This window comes from Corvus moneduloides, chromosome 2 (assembly GCF_009650955.1).
Source record: "Corvus moneduloides isolate bCorMon1 chromosome 2, bCorMon1.pri, whole genome shotgun sequence".
Taxonomy (NCBI): Eukaryota; Metazoa; Chordata; class Aves; order Passeriformes; family Corvidae; genus Corvus; species Corvus moneduloides.
In genome coordinates, this window is record NC_045477.1 from 111075236 (window position 1) to 111095916 (window position 20681).

Consider the following 20681-nt stretch of genomic DNA (forward strand, 5'->3'; position numbering starts at 1 on the left):
GGGTGGAACAGGGCCCATCGGCTCCAGATGGCCGTGGCCCAGCCCGGCCCGGCCCGAGCAGGGTCTGGGCCGGGCCCACCTGTCCCCATACGGGGCCTGCAGCTACGTGTCCCAGCACCGGAAACGAGACAAAGCTGTAGGCGGAGTTTTCTATTCTTAAGTGTGTATCCCAGAGGCGGTCACAACTTTAAGTGGCTTAAAGAATTGTCCATATTCAAACTGGCCATCTGATAGGTTCTGTCAGGTCACAGGGGAAGCTGTAAGCACCCCTTTGCAAGAACATCACTCCTGGGACTATGTTTGTTAACCCATGACATCACCTAGGTGTAAATAGAAAATTACTGTTGTAATTAAAATTGCAGTATATTTTATTACTATAACAGTTTTTATTGCTGAGAGTAAAATTTACATATTCTTATGTGTAATTACATTTCCAAATACTAATTTACTTCTATGTGACTTTTTTGCAGCTCAGTAAATCATTCAAATCAATATTTCTCTGAGATACCTTCATTTTAGAACTGTTGCATCTCTATTTCCAGAGCTAGCAATTCATTAAATACCTTGCTGTGAACTGAAGGGAATGGCTATTGTTTCCTCCTTTTCAGCTGAATGTTTTAATAAAAAACACACTGTGTTCCTTCTCTGTGAGTTAGTTTTGGGGCATTTCATCCCATTTATTTTGAAAAATGGCAGTGAGACAGGTTTTGTATGTGGGGTAGAGATTGGTAAATTTCAAAAGAACGCCACTTGAACCAGATTACTGTTGCAGTTGTAGACTTTTTGAAAATATATTTAAAAAACATGACAGCATAATTCTACAAAAGAAGTTATCTTCCCATTTGTGCTACCCACTCTTTCCATGAACCACATTTTCAAAATTCTGTTTTTCTCCATTTGCTGCCTATAAATATTAAAAATAGGTTCTGTATCTTCCCTTTTAACTCAGCATTGCAGGAAAACAATAACAAATATCAGGCAAGTCAAAGAGGTACTTCTGCTTTGCTTTACTTTACTGATTTTTGTGAAATATGAATTTCAAAGTCCGGTTAAAGCAGTCTTCAGGAAACTGTTATACTTTCTTTGCTTTGCCTCAAACCCAAAAATGCTAAAGAAGTCAAAAAGTAACTTATCAGTAAGATACATAGAGAAAAAAGGCTTCATGACTTGTGAACAGTGGAATTAATGGTCTGTGGTGTTGGGTCCTGGAGGGCTATTTAGAGTCTCTGATTTCTAACAAAGATGCACTTTCACAATGAGGGCTTTTCTACAGAGTAGCACTAATAGGAACTCCCTCTTCTATCTTGCTATATATAATTTCTGATATCCTTTTAGCCTTTTTCCCTTTCAAGTCTGCCTGACATTGTCCTGGGTGTTGAAACAGTATTACGGAAGAAAGGATATACACATTCACATGTACGCACAGAGTGCAATCTCATAACCTCATTTCCCAAGACCTAAAGTGGAAAAAGCATTTCTTTCATTTTTAAACTTACTATTTATGTGTCTTTAACAAAGTGTCTTAAAAACATTGAAGAGAATGCATGGAGGCAGCAAAGTTAAATGCGCATTTCTACAGAAGTTTCAGGTATAGTTTAATTATGCTTTCAAAAATCTGGACCAGTCTTCAGCAATATGTGGCCTCCACCCCACATTTTTTTTCATTTGTAAACCATATTCTTCAGTTAAACTTGGGTAGTTCTGATCTTATCAGCCAGTCTCTTTCTCAAGCCACTCTGCAGATCCATTGTACAAAGCCAGCCACCAAAGGGGTATATGCAGGAAAAGGGAATAATTTTTTAAAACAGTCCATAGGGAAAGGTAGAAGAGAGAGTTCTTCTTGGATGGGAGGAGATAGAGGGTGTAAATGCATTTATTTGAAACTCACTGCTGATAAACTGAAGTGCCTGACAGTCTATCCAGAAATTTGATTTGGCATCTGTGATCTAGAAAATTTTAATTACCTCTGTAAGTCCATGCAGGAACACAGAGAAATTCCCATATGCTCTCTCTCACACACACTTGAAGTACTACACAGTAAACGTTAGAGCTTTAGGATTTCATTTTCTCATTTCCATCTATAAAGCTACTGTTGGCATAATTTTTCTCTGCTTTTAATATTCTGTGTGGATAGAAAGACCAGACTGACCCCTGCTTAAATTCTGTTGAAGTCAGTGGAGCTATAGCAGATAGAAATTGTATTTATTGTTTTCAGTAATTCAATCCAACTCCCCTGTAAGGAATAATTAATAGTGTGCAGTTGAAATAATTATACATATATGGTTAAATATTAAAATATTTTTATGGTTTTTTTCTCTTGCATATGATGTGATATAAGAAAATAACTGATACGCTAACATATTCCTACGTATTTTTATTCAGCAAACACAGAACATGATGAAAAAATGCTTTAATAGCACACTAAATGCTCTGAAAAGAAAATGTGTTCAGAATAAATTATGTTAGCAGTATTTTTCCTGATCAGATCGGGGTAAATCCAGCTTTAAAAAAAAAATATATTTATCCCACACCTCCTCTTCCTTTAAAAAGTGTGAAGGAATTATGCCAAGAAAAAGGTAGCAGTTAGTACAGATAAAAGCTTCTATAAGCAATGAAGAACTTCACAGTGACCGTATAATAGTCTGGAAGTAAATCATGTATAGAGATATGTTTAATTTAGTGTGTGTAATGACACCAGATAAAAAACTGAAAATGAATCTGAATCTGATTTGCATAGGAGTTGATTTTATCATCTGCTTACTATGTCTAATAATTCAGCAGAAGTTTATAGTGTCTTAATTGGTTTATGTTATTGGTTCTTAAGTATACACTGTGTAATTTTTCCTTGATATCAAAACCCACGGTTGACTGGAACATAATTTGCACCTCATCTTCCATTTCAGTGACTCTGTTAATTCCATTCTATCACTCCTATCAATGACTAAATGACACCAAATGAGCATTCAAAGTAATTTGCCTTGAATTCTTTGCTTTTTGACTTGTATCCTATTTTTGTGTTGATTGGCAGCATGGGAGAAACAACTCTTGTTGGAAACCGTTCTCTTTACTTCTGAATTTCCTCACTAAAGAATAGATATGTTAATTAATTTTTTTCTTGCTTCCTTCTCACTTGTCCTATTTTTAGCCCATTCTTTTTTTACCACTTAGAAATTCTGACTTCCTCAGCTTTCCAGAAAAACTGCAGTTTTACAGGATGGCAAGACATGAAATTCATTAGTGTCCCATCAGACAATGGACCACCACTGACAAATACCATGCAGCTTCCCTTGGTGGTTTGAACCACCTTTTTTCCTCAAATTGTGTATTTGGTCTCTAATGGAAGTTTTATATCAGGAAATCCAGCAAATAGAAGCATGAAAATATGTGAGAGTCATAGGGTTTCTTGTGTAAGGACATTCAGCCCACAGCTAGCTCACTGAATGAGCAGGGTCTACATATTAAGAGAGAAGAGTGAGATTTAAGGAAAAGTTGCTGGATATGTTTGTTGCAGGAATTTAATAACTGGAAATTCATATTTCATGGGATCAGATACTGGAATCAATATTAGGACTCTCTATTTTCTCTATTAAAAAAAACCAAAAACAAGACAGGAGGGAAAAAAAAAGTTTGCAGGCAAAATCGATGTGAAAACATGAAGGAAATTTAAATACGAAAACCAAGTAAAACACTGTGAGATACACCTATTGTTTTTGTTTAGGTCAATGTAAATTTTTCCATCTAATGGCAATCAGTGCTTGAAATGACAGCTGATATCTCTGTTTCAGTGTATCATTAGTACTTTAAAAATGCAGAGAAACTTTTTAAATTAAAATATATATTAAAAAAAGAAATACCAGAATTATTGTATTCTAAAGGGTGTTCAGTTATAGCTTGTGGAGATACAAAAATTTGATATCACAATATATGGAAAAGAAATGCTTTCAGTGCTTAATTACACTGTGCAGTGATAAATCTTGAAGGCTTGAACAATGGTTAAAAGTCACAAAAGGGAGTGGTCTCATCTGATTTTATTAAAATAATCTCACAAAATTTTGAAATTAATAGGTTGACCTGAAAGCCGCAGAGATATGAATAAACGCCTGATATTTTAAGGACCTCATTAAAATTAATCTAGAGTCATGCCTGGCAATGCTAGTAAGGCAATAGAGATGTGCCAGTGGGGATATTTATTCTTTTCTCAGCTGATTGGGGCAGAACTCACATGTTGGTGTTCTCACCAATTAAGCCTCTAGTGGAAGAATAAATGAAAGACTTCACTTCTATCACATTACAGTCCTGCAATACAATCAAATAGTGTTGAAATGTTATAACACTCTCATAACAACTGGCAGAAGTCCCTGAAATTGCTCCAGTGCAATAACGTGCTATAAAATGTACAGCTAATGAGAGCTGGATATGGAGAATAATTTAAGATGAAAGTTGGGCTCCTGTAGCCCAGGCATTTCAGATTTTTTCTGCTCACGGTCTGTATATTTGTAATATACTGTCTTGATTAATGTTGGTTTTGAAGCTTCTGTGACTGTGGAAAACACACGTGGGTGGGTGTACAAGCCAGGAACAGCTTTAACAAACACATCTGTGCTGACATGTTGAAGGGAGAGTAAGACAAACCCAGTCCTGAGGGATTTTAGTAAACTGAATTTAATGGGAATTGAAAGTTCTTAGTATCACTTTAGGACTTTAAATAAATCAGTTTTGCACCAAACTGATGGTTGGATTAAATGAATTCTTCTACTTTGAATTCAGTGGTGTTCCCCAGCATACTGAAAACCTTCATCAGTTTTGCTCAAGAACAAAGAAGAAAAATATAGCACAAATTTACTGTTTAATATAACTAGATGAGTTATGATACAGTCTCCTCTTACTTGAGGATCTGAGAGTTTTAACTGGTGAGCAGATCAAAAAGATGCATATTAAATAGGAACCGGTAAAGGAGATACATAGTGATGATTTTGTGATTTGGTGCTGCAAAGGCAAATGAGTGATCCTGCAGTCAGGAAGAATTAGATACCTGAATCTATTAATTCAGTAATTTTTAGAAAATGCTTGGAAATTAAAAAGAGGTAATGTATAAATAGCATTTTTAAAGCTGTTTCCTTGGAACGCTATTTGCTGCTTATCCCAATTTTTAGTTTGTTACACTGTACATATATATGTATATATTAAAATTTATTTATTTTTATGTACTGGTGGGAGTCTAATTTTAATATTGAACACTAACATTTGTTTTGTATTTTGTCTTGTGTGTGACTTTTAGTATTCCAATGTGACTGAGAAGATATTAATGCTGCTGAGTAATAAAAGATTAATTAGACCATGTAGTCTGATAATCATCAAGAATAAAAGTTTGACTTGAAAAATTGGATTGCAGAATACAGAAAGCTTGTTCCAGATATGAGCACTCCTAAATCTCCTCTCTTATCACCTGATAAATCACATTCACTTTTCAATGATTGCTGTGTTCTGTGTTATTTGACTAGAACTTATGCTAAAAACAAAGTAATCTGTTTAATTAAGTACCATGTCTTTAAGTGTTATGAGACAACGAGTTTAACTGTTGTGCCAGTTACTTGATACAGTGGTGAGTGGAAATTGAATTCGCATTTACAGATATAAAATTTACAAATAAATTACATGTCAGCATGGTAAATACTATTGTACTAACATTTTCTATTTCAGGGGTGGAAGGTAAGCCGCAATCTACTCATGAATATCCATAGGTCCTTCCCTATTCTCTGGATGACAAAATTGTTTTTCAGTGCAGAAACAGATCAATATAGAACATGCTACCTAAGGCTGAGCTTCCTTAAATTTTCACTGAAGGAAACACATTATTAAATACTAAATGCTTTGATGAAGGAGAAAAAAAAAAGAAATTTTATTTTTGAAAAGTAATGACAGTTTCATAGAAAGGATACAAAAATTAATTCTAACATAGAATAGTAATTGTTAGCTTCTGTCCTTTCCATTTAGTAGCTCAGTGGAGAGCTGCTATCCGCCTACATTTAGGGCCCTGCCTGTCTGTCAGAGGGAGAGGAACACAGAAATACACAGCATCTTCTGTCCATATCCCAGGCAGCTGGGAGTACTCAGCTACTGCCCTATGGGATCTGCAGTCACTCCCAATATAAATTCACTGAACTTCACCTGTGGATGGAACAGAAGATCAAAAGCACAGTGCTAATAAATATGTAAGATGATATACACTGGCTGAGGCTGAGTAGTTCTTCTCATATAAGCCTAAGTAGTTCTTCTCAGAGGCTTTTAAAAAACATGACAATGTCTGGTGCAAACTGAAAGACACTAAGAGTTTGTCGCCACAGCTAGAGAGAGTTTTCCTATATCTCTCAAATTCCTTCCTCTGTGGCTCATTAGTTTACTTGTGGTTATGTTATTCAAGGCCAGGTAGGATGAGGCTCTGAGTGACCTGGTCTAGTGAAAGGTGTCTCTGCCAAAGGCAGGGGGATTGGGTGATGTTTGATGTCCCTTCCACCTCAAGCCATTCTATGATTCTATGAATCTAATGAAGATGAATGCTAGCTCCTGACTTGCAGTTCTGATTTGTTATGCCTAGACTAGAAAATACACTGTGGACAAAATGACGTGGAAGTCATCTTCTGTGAAAGAGCACATATCCATAAGCTGTTAACTTCCAAAATAGGACAGCCATTTCCATTCCGTGGATTGGGAATGCTCCCTGACACAGTTCCCAAAACATGCGTAAGAGTTTTTTGGGAGAGACAAGACAATGGCAGGGAGAATTTTCTAAAGTTAACAGCAGAGATAACTGAGGTTCCAGGGCCCAGGAACCTTTGGACCATAGAGGGAAAAGGGGTCCAAGAAAACCAGTTGTTATTCAAGGACAGCTTACTAAAGCCTCAGGGACAGTTCATACCAACAAGTGGGAAGTCAGGCAAAATTGGATGAACCAGGAGTTCGTAGCAAATCTGAAACAACCAAAAAAGGAAGTATACAAGAGGTGGAAGCAGAGATAGATATCCTGGGAAGAATGTAGGGACACTGAGCATGCAAAGATGCAATTGGGAAAGTCAAAGCCTACCTGGAATAGAATCTGGAGAGGCATGTCAAGACATCAGGAAGAGCTTCCTCAAGTCCATAAGCAGAAAAAGGAAGACTGAGGAAATATGTCCCCACTGTTCAATTAAGAGGGGGCCCCAGTGGCAAAAGACACAAAAAAAAGTGCTGAGTGCCTTCTTGACTTCAGTTTTTACTAGCAAGACCAACCTTCAGGAATCCCAGGCCATGGAGGCCAGGGTGGAATGCCTGGAGCAAGTTAAAACTACCTTTGATGGAAGAGGATCAGATCAGATGATACTTAAGCAAAGTGGTCATACAGAAATCCATGGGTCACAAGTGCTGGGAGAGCTGGCAGATGTCACTGTGAGGCTATTCTTAATTTTCTTCAAATGATCTGGTGGCTGGGAGACAATTCTGAGAACTGGAGGGGAAAAAAAGTCTTCCAGAAAGGCAATGAAAAGGATGCAAGGCTGATCAGGTATTCTTGGAGACCATTTTGAGAGATATGAAAGACAAGAAGGTGATTTGGAGTAGTCAGCATGGATTCACAAAGGGAAAGTTATGCTTAATGAGCTCAGTCACCCTCTATAGTGAAATGACTGGCTGGGTGGATGAGGAAAGAGCAGTAGATATTACCTCCTTGATAGGTCAGAGGGTCATGCTGCCATCCAGACTTTGGCAGGCTGGAAAAGTCAGCTGACAGGAAACTCACAGTTGAGATGAGGGAAGTTCAAAATTATGCTGGAGAGGAACAACCCAATACAGCAGTGAGTGCTTGAGACCACCCAGTGATGCTTTGCAGAAAAGGAATCATGGAGGTCCTGGCAGCCACCAAGATGAATATGGGCCAGCAATGTATTCTTATTAGATACGAGAAATAAAAGCTGTTAACATGTCTTCTTATTGACAAAATCTTACTTTGAAATATGAAAAGATGTTTTCCAAAATCCTGAATTTGTAAGGAAATCAAGAGGTTTTGTTTTCTGTTTCAAGACCATGTATTTTCTCTTTAGTTCACTTAGTTTCCAAGCTGTTTCTATTTTTGTCTCTTTAATGTTGTAATAAATGAGGGATTTCAGCTACTTTATATCCTCAATAAAGTATTCATCAGTCTAAATATTACTAATAGGCACAAAACCTGTTACTCTTACAAATATTTAATAAAAATCATTACAGCCCTTGATTTTTATGGCACTTTTAGTTTTTATTTTTATAAAGAAAAACCATCTACGATACTCCTCATGACTCTCAATGATTTTTCAGTCATATAACTAAAGCTCCAAGGTCTACCATGATAAATTAGTGAGCTATGGGTCATTAGCAAAATATGAATTAATGCAAAATGCACAATAGGCTGCACATTTTAGCCTTTCTCCAGATGGTTAATTAAATATTTGAAGGCACAATATGACAAAAGTATGACAATATTGTTACTTAATGGCACTGAATATGAAAGGAGTTTAATTGTTCTATTTCTCTCTTTCATCATTGATTAAAATAATGTATTTCAATGAAATTTGGCATTGGTCAACATCTCAGTATTTCCTCTTAGTTGAAAATTAGACCATCATTCCTTAAAAGGAAAAAATTATAATTTGCTGAACAAATTGGAATGTTGCATTAAAAATACAGTCTTACAATATGTAACTTCTTTAAGGTTGAAATTACACATCCCAAAAATACGTAAAACTTTTAATTCCTGGGGATGCTGTTCTAAAAATCCACATTAGGACTCCTTCACTATTTATTAATAAAAAACCTTATCAATGAACATTATTATTTTGCAGTCTTTTCCAGAACACTTCCCAAAATTTGAGATTATAATTTTTTGTTTCATGTGACGTGTAAAGAAATGCTCTTTTAAGAATTCATTAAAACATTGTGATTGTGGATAATTTATTTATATTTCATGTACAATAGCATTAAAATTAAGACTTATTATTAGAAGTATTTGAATATAAATTTATTAAAGTATTAAAATAGGGTTATTTGATTAAAGTAAGAACCAGCAGATCCTGGTGACTTGTTTGTCCAAACACCTCAGTCTGAGATGCAGACCCTGTGGCTTCACAGCAAGGCACCTTGCAGGCTCTTCCTGCACCTGATAGAATACCTTGTAGACGTGTATTTTTTTTAGTCTGTAGCATTACCTTATAAATGAGACAAGTCTTAGGACTGCAGAATTACCTCAGATACAAAGAAAAAAATCTCTTGTGAATTGTGGTGAATGATGTCATTGACTGCTTATGCGCACTAAACTGACAGGACCAGGAAGACACAGGGATTGTGCAGTCTCTGTGGAGTCTGCATGGAAGTCCAGGAAAAAAAATAAAGTGATCAAGTTCGGGGAGTGAGGTGAAATTTATAAATCAGAGCTTGCTAAAAAATATCAGTAATCTGTGTGTGTTCCATCATTTAGCAGTATTTCATTCAGGAGCTCAGAAACTGCTTTAGTGATTAACACCTTGCACCTTTGTACTGCAGAACCACGACCATGTTCTGAAGAATTGTTATGTGACTTACCAGCACTATAAATTCAGAAGCCATCTGAAACTTATAAAGGTTTTTAAAATATTGGTTGGAAGAGCCATCCAGAACCAAATAACTCACTTAAAACTTAATATTCCTTAGAGAAAGCACTCTTTGCTATTGAAATCTTTTGAGCTGCATGATTCTGAAAATCTCTCACAGTGTCTTTTTTGATACATTCATTGTTTAAAGAGAGTATAGAAGTTTATAGAGATGAGTATAAGAGATACTGGATATTAAAGCTTATTAATTACAGTCTACATTTCCCTCCATCAATATCCATGAATAAAGGGAAAATGGAATGAAAATACAGGCAACAAGAACCTCTAAAACGTTAAGCACAGAAACAACAACCAGAGAGTTAACTCATGAAATGTTCACAGCCTTACTGAAATGCTACAGATCTTAAGTTACAGAAGTGAGTTTACTGGTGACTACAAGAATAGACCTTAAGAAACTGCTTTGAAAATATACTTATTCCTTAACTCTTAGTGAAGATTTGGCAGTAACTGAGCTCTGTTTATACACAACCAACATAGACAGTTCAGGACAGGAAAAACCTTTCCTTCTCTGTAGAATTTATTTCTCTATAGTTTCTCCCAGAGAATGTGAACATTTTACAAAACTCATCCAGGTTCTTCACTGGTGCAGCTGAGATAGAAAACACTGGGATTGATTTTTGCTTCTAAAACATAGGACACTAAGCCATGTTGGAAAAAATCTGTTCACCCCTCTGTCTCCTCACCCCCATCCCATCATGGGAAACAACCTTCCTGCTTTGCTAGTGGGTCTGGAATCACTTGCAGTGTACAGTGTACAACCTCTACCAGTGATTTCCTTAAAAATAGCCTGCCCACTTGTAACACTTGAGCAGCATTAAAGATTTAGGATAAAATCCCAAGTACAAAAGTGTAGATGTTAAGGTGTGCAGAGAAGGATCTGTTCCAAGAGGGTGGGGAATGACCATGATCTACCTGTGGTCAGTTCTGGAAGACCACTGGCACTCTGCGTCGATTCTGAAGTGTGCGTAGCTGCTGGAAGGGACTGAAGTCTTAGAAGAAAAAATGATTCCAAGGTTGGTAACTCAGTAATTTGAAAGGATGTTTTGACTCTACTAAATTTTATTCTATTTTTTATTTCTCTTGTGGGGTCAGTGACCCGCTTGTATTCACTGCAGCTGAATTTAAAGATTTGTGTAATGAAATCTATTGATAAATTTTATCTTATTTTCCTTTTCTAGTTTAGGGTTTTTTTTGACAGAATCAAATGTAAAGTACTGCAATTCATAATACTCTACTGAATGGAGTTCAGATTTATAGCCAAATCTTAGGTATTCATAGAATTCTTGCTTTTAGTAGTTGGAATTTAATTAATATAAATTTACACAAATATATATATACACACACATATACACACATATTTTATCTATGCAACCCCATCTTCGCAATACAGTAGATTTTCTAGAATTTACCTATACCACAGGCCCACAGAGTGACTGTGGCACCCACGGAGATCACCCAGTCCAACCCCTTGCTCAGGGCAGCACCAGCTACAGCAGGTTGCTCAGAGCTGTGACCACTCAAATATTAATATGCGCAAAAATGGAGATTCAGAAGTTTTTTTTTTTTCTTTCAAATACTTTTGAGATTGAGAAATATATGATTTCTGAAAATGGTGTGAAAGGTCTGAGATCAAGTTTACCTTCTCACTCAGCTGGGAAAAAAGAACTGAAATAAAGAGTAAACTGAAATGAAGAGTACTGTAAAGACTCAATATTCTCTTTGGTTAAGATAACATGATAATGACTTGTTGGCATTAAAATTTAATTTGTGCCGATCTAACTTGAATAATTAACGTTATTCTCATATTAAAATGCAGAAGGCATATACTTCCTATTTCCTAGCCTGAATATATTAGGAGCTTAGCTGTCAAATGACTTGACAGAGAGCCAAAAATTTGCAGAGATACCTGAGATCACATTTGAAAGGGGAAAAATGCTGTTATTAGAGCAAAGCTCCAAATAATTATAGCATATGAAACAAAAGGTCAAGCCAAGGTGTTCCCTCATTAAAGAAACTCTTGGTACTACAAGAAAAAAAATCAATTTTGGTGAACCCTTTTGACTACTGATTGTTAAATCTAAAGCTCATCAGAGACCATTTCAAGAGAAAATATGTATTGAGGTACGTTTAGATATTGCTTTGAAACTAATTTCTTCTCTCATTTGTCCTTTTGCACTTCCTCAGAACAGATGAAGTACTTGCAGAAGCTGAAGAGAGGGAAATAAGAAGTTGTTCCGGTTTGGCCAAATTTAGAAATATATCCTCTGAGAGAAGGCAGGTCACCACCCCTCCCCCGCCAGGTTAGGGGAAAATAAATTTTTCTCAAAGGAAAGTGAAAGAAATAAAAACTATTTATTTAACAAACACATGGGAAAAGGAAAATAATGCTAAATAATAAAAATCTCTCGCTGTGGGGAAAAAACCTGGGAAAGTGTTAGAGTCCTCCCTTTGGTCTCCTCAGAGCTGGGGCTTGGCCCAGGGCCAGGCCCTCTGTGCCCGGTGGAAAGTCCTCCCGATGTGCTCTGATATTGAAGCAGTCCAGCAGAAAAGGGAGAAAATCCTAAATTCCAGGGAAGGGAAAAAAAATTCAACTCTCAGTCTCTTTCTGGAGAAAAAGAAGCTGAAACTGGCCAAAAAACGGAGTCGGGAAACAGCAAGCTGGGTGCTTCCTCCGTCCCCTGCCGCAGCTGGGCAAAAGTTGCTATCTCTGTGTGACCTTTGACAAGCTGCAAACTGCTTTGAAAAAGTTTTGCTCAGTTTTTCCTTCCCTCTTTCAGGCTCAATTTAGAGGCATAGAAAGGCACAAAGTTAATTTCTGGGCATAGGGCAGAGATATGGGATACACATCATAAAGTCACCCCAAGACAGAAGTGATGATGGTCTAAAAAGGGATCAGTTCCTTAGGCAAATCAAAGTCTATATGGAATCATTACTTTATGGGACAACTGGACTTAAAATGGACTACATAATACCCAAAATCTTTGTGTTGATCAGAGGAAAGAAACTGCTTCATACATCCTAACGGCATGTCTAAACGACTGTGGCATGCCTTTTATATCCCCTAAGCCTACGGCCAAAATCAGCATTTTGGCAAGAACACACTCTGTCCCAGGAAGACCAAGAGTGAATCACTCCAGTTACTAAATCTGAGTGACAGTCAGTCCTATAGCAAAGAGCTTTCATAGCCATAAAAAATTTTCTTCATAATTTGAAGCATTTCTGATAGTTATTATTATTTCTACGTGATATTTTTGATTGGCTAACGTTTCTTTATGAACAAGAAGAAATATATGAAGAAATCATAGTTGATAGCACAATTGTTGCATTTTAGTTACACATTAGAAAATACCAAAACATACCTTTTTTTCCTAGTCCATACTGGAAAATAGAATAGAAAAGTATTATATCAGAAGACACTGGTGGTGCTGAAGACAGAAAAACATTTAATAAAATGCCAAAACGTATGTACTTTCACATGCAATCTTTAGGGTTGGAAATGACCTCCAAGTTAATCTGGTCCAACCTTTGACCAAACACCACCATGTCAAATTAAACCACGACACTGAGTTCCACATCCAGTTGTTTCTTAAACACTTCCAGGGACAGTGACTCCGCCACCTCCCTGGGCAGCCTGTTCCAATGTTTAACTCTACTTTCAGTGAAAAAGTTATTGCTGATCTCCAACCTGAACCCCCCTGATGCAACTTGAGGGCATTTCCTCTTGTCCTGTCACTGGTTTTCTGGGAGAAGGGACAGACCCCCACCTGACTACAACCTCCTGTCAGGGAGTTCAGAGTGATAAGGTCTTCTCTCGGCCTCCTTTTCTCCAGGTCAAACATCCCCAGCTCTCTCAGCTGCTCCTCATAGGACTCTCCAGACCCTTCCCCAGCTCTGTTCCCTTCTCTGGCCTTGCTCCAGTCCTTCACTTTCTTGTAGTGAGTAGCCCCAAACTGAACACAGGATTTGAGGTGTGGCCTCACCAGTGCCGAGTACAGGGCACATACTCATACCCACATCTATATACATCCATACACAAACAGAGAAAGTGGGAATCAGTAATCTGTTCTTCTGTTTTTTTGGAAAAGAATTTTTCAAACCTCAATAGAAAATTCCTCACAGTAGTTTGTTGTGAGCACAAGAGTATATGCAAATTACTGCAGAAAGCAATCTTAAAAAAACAAATTTTCCAAAATAAACAGGCAGAGGTATCACATGTACCATAGAACCTGACAGTTGGATAGCTGAAATAACAGAGACATTAATGAGAAACTACACAGAAAAAAACCAAACAAAACCTCCCCAAAATAAGAGCTGAAAAAAGTAGTAATCACAATACATATTATATTGGCACTGCTTAAATATTTTACTTCAGGTGGCCAAACCTACATAATCCAGCTTTTAAACAGGTAGTACCTAGGCTGCTTTCCAGAGTTGAATTTTAAAGGTCAGGCAATCAGATATTTTCAATTATTCAGAACTTTGAGAAATGTCTTTGAAGAAACAGTGCATGGAAGCAGAGGCTTTGGACAGATAAGCTAGCATTATCAGAAATAATGTTTGTGGATAATTAACCTGTGCAATTCAAGATGTTGAGAATATTACCGTAACCTAAGAGGACAGTTTGTTGTTTTCTCAACAAATGATTATAAACCTATTTTCGTTCACCCAGTTATACATTTGTGCCTAAACTGACTTAGCTGGTTTAGATTAATTGTAATATTTACTGTTAAGCAGGACAAAAGAACTGTTTGAGAGTTCAAGAAGCCTCCAAAACTACAAAAAACAGCCCAGTTATAAATTCAGATGCATCAATAATTTTGAAAGACCATATCACAGATCAGTTTTCAAAATCTAACCTACAAGATCTACCTGGGCTCTTTATAATGAACAAATTTTAACTAAGTGCAACTTCTTTTTTTTTTTTCCTCAGGTTATTTTCCTTACTTTTATCTTGTATCCACATATAGAGACTTGTTTAAAGACGACAGAAAGACTTAATCAGTTAAAAAAGAGCACTAGAGGATTTCTACATGCTTTTTTTAAAAGAGTGTTTTACCAAAAAAGAGGCTGCAATGCACTGAGAAATGAGTCTATATCTGTTTGTTAACAACAGAGGCCCCCATTCACCGGCTTTTTTATTATACTAAGTAAAGAGTAATACAAAGTTTTATTTAACCTGAATTAACTTGTAGCTGTGTAGCCTAACAGTAAGAGAATATGTGGCATATCATGTTGGGAATGTAAAATCTGTAAAATTTCATTTATATCTGCACAAGCCAATCAATCTCCTCAGTGTTAGGGGATTACAAAATGAATTCTCAGAAAAGTGTTATGAGGTTTTTATACAGTACTGGGTATATTTCCACCTCTTCCTGTTGCCTTTCATACAGAAGCACAAGAGGAGACATACACCTATTTCTTTATTATAATTATAGAACAGAAATGAAAAAAAGCTTTTCTAAGAATGACCTGTAGATAATTTACTGGATTTTCTATGTTTCAAGGACATCTGTCATTTAACACTTTAACTAAAATTACTGCTACTCCTCTATAAGCAGAGAACGAGAAGCCAGGCACATAACCTTCACTCTTCATTTTCATTTCACTGTATAAATTTTCATAATTTATTCAATACTATTAAATGTAAAATTGCAAAGACAATTCTAGTATTATTTTGTGCTTTTTGATCATAGAAATATCCACAGAACCAGCTTTTGAGCACAAGTTATCTTTTTCTTGAAATGAATTTTGATAAATTTTCTATTAAATAAGCAATCTTATGAAGTTAGCTTCCTTTGCACTTCATAATGACAAAGATCCAATCTGATGAACATATATTTACTTACGAGCAAAAATGTCTAGAATAAACCTGCAAATAACAGAAAGGAGTTACAATAATGACATCTTTTTAACCATAATTTAAAAAAAACCCCAAAAATCTGATTACTACTGTTTGTTAATGAATGTTTAAACAATCTTTATTCTTGCTGCAGTTCAGAAATGCCAGTTAAACATAAACATAATGTGGCCATAAGCAATTCTAAGGAAGTAGGTGAGGCCACTCTCACAGTGTTCTAACTTGGGCATGAGTATTACTGAATTAGAGTCTAAAAGACAGGGTTTCCTGTGGAATATTCATTATTTAAATATCAGGCTATAAACAATACTACTCCCTGGGCACATCACCTATTAAAAAGGCTAGAGAAGAGGTGGGCTGCAGCCAGCATGAAAAAAAATGAGTGAAAGATGTTAGAAGCAAGAAGAGATAATCTAGAAAAAATAAATCTCTGTCTAAATATAGACAAGAGAGACAATCATAAATTCCTGAATATGGACAGCAAAAGTAATGAGACCATCTAAAAGAGAGTCTGAGAATTAAATAGCAAAATGAGCAAAAACTAACAATAAATCTTTTCAAACACACCCAGAGCAGGAAACCTGCCAGAGAATCTTTTATCAATGCATAAAAGCAGTGTTAATCAATTCTTTTGGGCACTGTTCACTTAGGACATACCCATACCAACAGAAGAGCTGTCTGAAACATCTGTAGAAGATGTTAAACAAAGCTGACACTAAAAAATTCCTTAGGCCAAATGTCATTAATCCAAAGGTCTGCAGGACCTGAGAGGTGGATAGCTGAAACAATAAAGCACACAACCTCTCTCTTAAGCTGCCTTGATACTTCTGACTGAATGCTGGAAATATGATTCTCTTGCTTAAAGAATTTTTTATGGATTTCTCCTGGAACTGCACCCCCCTAGTCCTGTTGTTCTGACTGGAAATTAGTAGAAACTCTAAGGAAGGAAAAGAATTAGTAGATACTGGCTTAAAAATAATCAGTATGAAAGGTTCAAAATGACTTTTACAAAAGTAAGTTCTGTTTTATAAAACCAGTGATATTTATAGTTCTCAACCAGTTGAATGGGGGTGATTCGGTTTCTGAAGTCTTCCTGGATTCCTGGAAGGCTTTTGACATTGCAGGACCAAAGGCTTTTAACAAAATGAAATGATCATGGCTAAGGTAGCAAAGGATGAGTTTTCACAATATTGGGAAAACCAGAATTCTACAGGCATCTTTGTTGGGACTTAGGCTGTATTCATGAACTATCTTAGAAAAGAATATATAAGAGGGTAAAAACATTTTGCTTATGATGTTAATCTCTTGTGTTAAGGACAAGTATAATTCTAGAGAGCTGGAGAAGGATCTTATGGTACTCCCTGACTAATTAAAATGTCAGAAGGAGCTCAGCATTGAGCAATGCATTTGCAGATGACAAATAGAACTCATTCTCCAGATAAATAATGTGCTCAGAGAATGCCTTTGAGCTGATATGATCACACAGGTATGACTTGGGTTTTATGTTGGGTGATTCCTATGATATACTTTTATTTACTGCTGCTCAGAATTAGGTTGATGTCATGAAACTGATAGGTGGGAAATACAAAAGTAAATGGAGAATCTTATTATAATGTGAGTGAGACAGGAAACTGTGCTCTTGAAGTCCTTACATGACACTGCACAATGCCATGATTTATTTGCTTGTGCAGTGTGGTGTTCTGGTACATTCATCACAAGAAAGATATATTTGATCTTATTAAGCTTAAAAAAGAAAGTTGATCAAATACATGGATGAGCCTATGTATGGGGAATAAGCAGCTGGACTAAGAATTGTCCCCATAGAAAAGATATGCTTTAAGTGGTACAAAATAATTAGTAACATGGTGAACAAATTATTGTTCACATTCTTTTCCAGCACAAGAATTAATGATGAGCCTGAAAATGCCTCTAGGAGACAGTTTTAAAGCCAAAGGATCTTATTTTACTGATAGAAGAACTGTGGCACTTCTGTCAGAGTATTTTGGCTGCTAAATTTGGGGCTTGAAGGAAACCTGGGCAAACACTTTGAAGTGATTTGGTGATGATTACCTAATGTAAAAACTTGTACTCAGAATATTACTACAGTAAGAGGCAATATGTCATATATGTGAAGCCAAGAACTTACTGATAGCTTAATTAAAACTTAAAAATATCATCAAAAATGCAACAAAAATTAGTTGTTCAGTTAAAATAATTCTGAGACTGATAGAGCAAGTTAATAGAGAATAGTTGCATTACGAATAATACACCTAAATACAAGAAAACTTACTAATATTAACCACTTGCCTTTTTCATTTTGATCATTCTGCCAAGATCCCTACGGATCTTCAGGCTGACAGCAACAGTTTTCTTGAGGTATATCAGCAGGGAAAAGGGTATCAGTGACATTCCCAGTTCTTTGGGGCAAGGAGCAATGTGCTGATGGCAAGAGTAATTTCTCCTCACTCTTAAACCTGTTTTATGTTTAGCAAGGTCTGCTTCCATTTCACCTGTTCCCAGGTAAAGTTTGAAAGTTGTGCAATAGCATTTTATAATCATTATTAATAGAAAGTGCTCTTGTTTGTTATGCAGTGATAAGCCAGAGTTTTCAGACCTTATACAGATATGGTGTGTGGAGATTAAGGAAACACACTGTGGAAACAAATTAGAAATAGCTCACATGTAGGCAAGCTCAGACCAGTGCTGAGACTCTGCCTTATCAGGTAAATAAAATGTTTATGGCCTTCTTCTAGTAATAAAAGTCATATTTATTACCCTGCAAAAGAAAATATATCCATCTCAGTTCTTGGAATTAAAGCAGCCAACAAATGGAAAGATACAGACAAAATGTGTACACTTGTGGGCTTTTTTCTTATGAGTTCTGTTAGAAACCAAATCCTGGGCTTGCTGGTGCTTTGATCTGACACAGCATGGTTATTATCTCTAAATAGATTAATACATTGCTTCTTAACTCCAGCAAACTCACACAGTTTTTCTGTGAGTTAACCAGGAAGGTTATATTGAGGGCTTCACTTCTAGCCGTAAATATGCGATATTTGCATTTCCATTTTCCCTCATGACTTCTCCATCCTGCACTTTATTCCTACGTTGAAAGTTATCAAGGGTCTCCTCTCAGGAATGGCTGCACAGAGCTCTGAGCATGCTTCTGGAGGAGTTAGGATTTGCCCCTCAGACAAATGGAAATGTTTGATGAAGAAAAGTTAATTTTTGTAACTACCTTAAAGAGTCTTACCTGATTTCCTGCCAGGCCAATGAGCTTTCTGTCTTGGGAGAAACATTTTAGGTTTGCTTTTCTCATCTTCTCACAGAACATGGCAAATACAGAGCAATTATCCTGAGTCTCTTTATTGTCAGGTCCTTCCATACTATCAGGATCTTAGAAACATGGGAAACACTGTCAATCAGTATATTCATCAGTTTTCATCATGCTTTCTAAAAGGTGACATCAAGGGATTCATTATCTTACTGCTGAACCTCATCAGACCCTCGTGACTGGTTGAAGAGCAGCATCCAGCAGAGGGTAACAGTGGACACCTGTAGGAGTTATGTTGATCTCAGTCAGCAGTGGGGGGACTTTTCACATTTCGTAGCAGTCTCTGGCAGTGTAAAGTGAAGCTCCTGGGAATAAACTTTTAGTTTTGGAAGTCAGATGTAATGTGGTGTTTTTTCAAGAAAGCATACAGAAGGCTTTAAACTCAGCAGAAAGAAATAAACCAAACAACCCTCCCCAAACAAAAAACACCCCACAAATCAGAAACACAACCAAACAACCCCACCCATCCACCCACAAACAAACAAACAAAACCCCACTCCCAAAAGATCCCTGCAAGATCTCCATGCCAAGTTTAGTTTCCTTCTATAATAGGAAAAACCCCAACAAATCAAAAACCCAACCAGAATCCATTCAGAAAAATAAAATTGAATAAAATGTATTTTTAGTAAGAAAGAAAGCACATGGATTATTGCAGTAATTGCTGTGCTATGTAAGCTGTTCAGCTTACTAGTAGGTACCATGAAAAACCCCCAAACTTCCTTAACCCTCCTTTCTGCCAGGAGGAGTTCTAGCACTTTCCTATATTGTCAAAACAGTAAATAATAATTTACACTGTAGACGTTTGGAGTTGTCTATTCAGGTTCTTCTTGAGTAAAAGTACATTTCATGCTGAATATTAAGAAGGTAGTTTGAAGAACTAACCCAGCATTGTTTGCTAACTTCTTGAGAAAAGTGACATTTCTGCTTTAAATAAGACTCTCCCCTTCAAAAACACCCCTCTACCATAAAAAAATTGTTTTCAGTGTGTGAAAATTTGTTACATATTACAAATGCTATTAAAAGTATACTTTTAAAAAGATAGTATTGAAAGCAGTGCCATCTTTGTAAACAGAACAAAAGCCACATGCAAAATTATAGAATGATGGAAGAAAAGCCACCTGTTCAGTCACCTTCACCTTGCTAGTGAAAGACTGTTCCCTAAGGTGCACACCTAGTGCTTATTAGCCATTTTCAAAGCATCAAGCAGTGTAGCTGCATCCTATTCCCTTGGGGGGTTATTCAGTGATTTCAGAGATCTCACTGTCAGGAAGATTATCAGTATGCTATTTAACCTCAATTTTCCTTATCCTAATTTAGTGTCATTACTCTCAGTTACCCCATCATAACATGTTTTGAGATGTAATATGAGCAAATAGATACTTAACAACAAGATAAACATCCCGTCAGCCTTGCACAGGGAGGATTATTTTTAGATTCTCTTTAAACTCGGGGGGTCTTGTCTGATGTCTCAGCTGAGGGAATAAAAATAGTACAAGAAAAAAATGTTAATGTCAAACTGTGCATTTTCACAGTTAGCCACCATATAACAATTACTGAAGGACGTCCAGTTTTGCATTCTTCCATTTTTGCAATTGGTTATCCGTGGATGCTTATTTTGCTAACTCAGATTTTGCTAAAAAATAAACACCATGCTGCAATGATAGATGTCCAAAAAAGAACTAGCCTCAGGATGAACAAAATAATGCACAAAAAAAGTGTCAGAATACTCCCTTAGCAAAGAGAACAGCAGATTCTTGTTTTCTTTATTGGTGTTTTGTTTTAGACTCTTGAATTTAGGATGCTGAAAAGCCAAATTTGATGGTTGTTATAGCTCATGGGG

The 20681-nt window shown here is 36.5% G+C and overlaps 1 long non-coding RNA gene across 1 annotated transcript; it reads right to left on the minus strand.

Annotated features, from left to right (window-relative positions):
- Positions 1-218: 218 nt before the first annotated feature.
- Positions 219-20304, minus strand: LOC116436729. The gene is made up of 3 exons (XR_004237056.1): positions 20227-20304; positions 18761-19157; positions 219-320 (listed from the first exon to the last, which is right to left on the minus strand). It is a non-coding gene; the product is annotated as an uncharacterized LOC116436729 (long non-coding RNA).
- Positions 20305-20681: the final 377 nt, after the last annotated feature.